Genomic DNA, 3,508 nt, shown 5'->3' with positions numbered 1-3,508 from the left:
ACCAGAGACAGTCTTTTATTATCATTGCCATAGCATGTGAATGATGCATTATGCTATGACTATTTGATATGACTTTCTCAGCTCCAGTATAATCTTATATGACCACTAATAATGTTGGCCAAAGTGTCATAAGGTACATAACTGTGTATAGCCATATCTATAACTGTACCTATCTATGTAGACATCATCTATATATATCTATCATCTATCTATCTATTTATCTATATCTATATCTATCATCTATCTATCTACATCATTGAAATCTGATCAACTATGTGCAGATAGGAGTGTCTGTATGCGATAATCTTGTAAAAACAAAGAATTTGGAAAACTACTTCTCTTTTATAAAGTATAGTAGGCTACAGGGTTATTTCAACTGCTTCTAACTGAAATATGTAGAGAATGAAGAATGAAGAGATTGTGAGATAAAATTTTTCTTACTTGAAGAAGAAAATCTTGCTAAATTGCCTAAGGAAACATCTGAGGTATTATTTATATGAAGCCATTACAGTCCTCTGGTTTAATGGTCAGTTCCTAGCTATGGTAGTACTCACTGAAGTTCATTCCTGTAGAAAGTAGCTCATATTTCTGAAATTTACAAAGAGTAATTAAAAAAGTGATATGATTTTAATTTTACTTTTCAGTAATTAGTGCAATGGTTCTGAGAACAAGTGCATTTTGAATTACAGTATTTTTTCCCTATTTATGAAAAATTTAATTGGAAGTTAAATTTTAATCAGCAAGTTGTTGGTAAGGGCTCATAAAGACAGCATTTCCTTTGTATTATGCATATCTTGAAGTCATCTATCTGTCTAAAGTACAGCACGTAGCCACCTTTACAGTGAGAATACATGAACAGTATATAGGTCCTCTATGTAGAGAAGAAGGGATTGCAGCATGGCCATCTCCCCTGGAGAGAGTGATTTTCCTCTCCCTTCTCTCTCTATCTCTCCAGAAAACACATGCACCCTATGACAAAAACTTTAAAAAAAAAGTTTTCTTTTGAATATATGTAAATGTAATATGACAAATTTTGCTTCAAATGCCTTTGTTCTTTGCTTTCAAGCTGAATATCTCTTAAAATATTGTATTGCAAATAGTTAGATAGAGTCTGTGTTCAGGTCGATAGCCTTTTTGCAAAATACTTACATTTGAAACCTATTACTAGATAATTATTTCATTTTGAGTAACTTACTGCCAAACTTACTCTTTTATGCTATGAAGAGGAAGCCTGGTTTACAACAGACAGTAGAGTTCTCCATGGGTATACTTTCATTCAACCTCATTAATACAGACTATTAAAGAATCTCCTGAATGGAATGATTTATAAAAGGTAATTATAGCCATTAGCATATTCTGTTTTCTAATTCAATGGGTATGATATATTTAAGCTTTCTCCATGAGTAAGCTCTTCAAATAAAGTGTGCTTATTGGGGCCCATTGATTTAACAGGACATGTAATTTTCTTTTTTTAATCTAATCTTTCTAAACAAGTGATTTGTATATGGCTAGGACTCTTTACATAGAATATGTTAATAGATAATTCCTCTGATTTACCTAATTGATTTTGATGTATCTTCATCCAAATCATGTTTTCTAAACCTGATGCTCACTTGTATTCTTTCAATTTAGCTATTTATGAATGTTTTAATCTAAAGGATCGTATGAAAGAAAGAATAATTTTTTTTTGGAGAGAGATTTTTGTTACAGGGCTTGTGCGTTTGCCAGAGTCAGAGACAGAAAGTGAGAAATCACCTCCCAGGGGGGTTGGCCACATTGCATTTCCTTCTCCTCTATTCTCCTTTCAGTATTTTGGGAATGCACACACACATGCCCAACGTATGTTTTAAGCCACTGAGTCTGGGGCTTGAACTGTGGTCGACTACAGTCCAGCAGCGTAACCACTATGCTGTCTGCTGGTCTCTAAAGTTTAAATCTTAAAGCTGATGTAGTATGAGGTCAGCTCCATAGCATAATGCTTAAAGGAGCTGGATCCTACAAAGCTGACTATGGTTCGAATCCTGGCCACAGTGGCTTGTAAATCGTGCCAGGTGATTGTGTGCGTGTGTCTCAAATCCTGACAGGAGGGAAATGAATAGTGAGGTTACACATCCCACTTGGGACTGCTCTCTGTCTCTATCTGACAAGAGCATGTTCACTTTGGCAATTAAAATAATAATAAAAACATTTAAGGAAGCAACAACAGTGGAGTTATGAGAGTCATTATTAAGAACAAAGGGTGTGTGATAAAAATCTTCACACTTGGACCTGCAATTGTTGAAATAAAGACAGCAACCTATCAAAGACGCCTATCATGTGTGAAACAGAAGAGTGGAAGAAAGAAGACTAGAATGGTCACACATTGACAATGACTTTCATACCCAATTTTGTTATAAAGACTGCTACCTCCTTTTTCTGTGGTGATGAGTGATAGTTGTTATGGGAAACTTTATTATTATTTGTTTTTTAATGGAGAACATTAGAAATAAAGATGGGATGTAGGTTTGTTGTCTAAAATTTGGTGAAAGAAAAGGCTAGAGAAATTTGGTTACAGTGGGTTTTAATATCTGATTAATTCGTGTATATTCTTGAATTCTGTAATTTATAAAAAAGTTGGTAATCATGTTATATTCTAATTACATGTTCAAACACTTTATCTACATCTGTCTACATTTTATTTATATCTATCCTGGATAGTGAAAGCTATATAAGTAAAATGAAGATGATACATTAGATTATCAGGAAAGTCATGGCATATTTTCTATGCAAAAATGCATCATGACTTTCCTGACAACCTGATCGATAGCTTACTAACAAAAATGCCAGAACACATAAAACTCCAAAGATACTTCTAATGGCAAATAGATGTTAAAGCAGAAATATATTTAGTGCATAAAATAAAGGGATACAATTAAAACTACTAGAGTTTCTAAAAATAAATCATTGTTTTTTTTTATAAGTTTAAAGTATTTCATAAGTGAAAAAAAGATCGAGACAAACACCCTCAACAGCTCTGTCCCCACCTCCACCATCTCCTACAACCTTCCTAAACAGCCCGAATGATGTCATTCCCAGAATGTACAGGTCAAGAGGGAAATGGAACCCATGATCTTCCCTTTGAATCCAGCATCACTTGAGCTGTACATTACTGCTGCACCACTGAGCTGGGCCTAGATTAATGTATTTAAATATTTGAGTGTTTTAAAAATGGGTTTTGAATTGTTGAAATGTATTTATAGATTATTTTAAAGTAGATTGCCAGATTTATTTTTTTCAGATAATGTAATCATACCAATGTGACAGATTGTACTTTGAAACTCTAAGAAGAAAAGTAAATATGTGGGAATGCTTACCACTGATGTTTAGAATGATCAGATTATAATCTATTAGAAATAAATGTATGTTTTTACATAAGTCAATTTGGTTATATTCATTTTGCACCAAATGTAATTTGCTAACTGAAACATCACATTTCATTCAGAGTTTATATAATTGCATTCATTTTTCA

Source organism: Tupaia chinensis, unplaced genomic scaffold (genome assembly GCF_000334495.1).
Source record: "Tupaia chinensis unplaced genomic scaffold, TupChi_1.0 Scaffold144737_1, whole genome shotgun sequence".
In the NCBI taxonomy this organism is placed as follows: Eukaryota; Metazoa; Chordata; class Mammalia; order Scandentia; family Tupaiidae; genus Tupaia; species Tupaia belangeri.
This window is presented reverse-complemented; position numbering follows the sequence as displayed.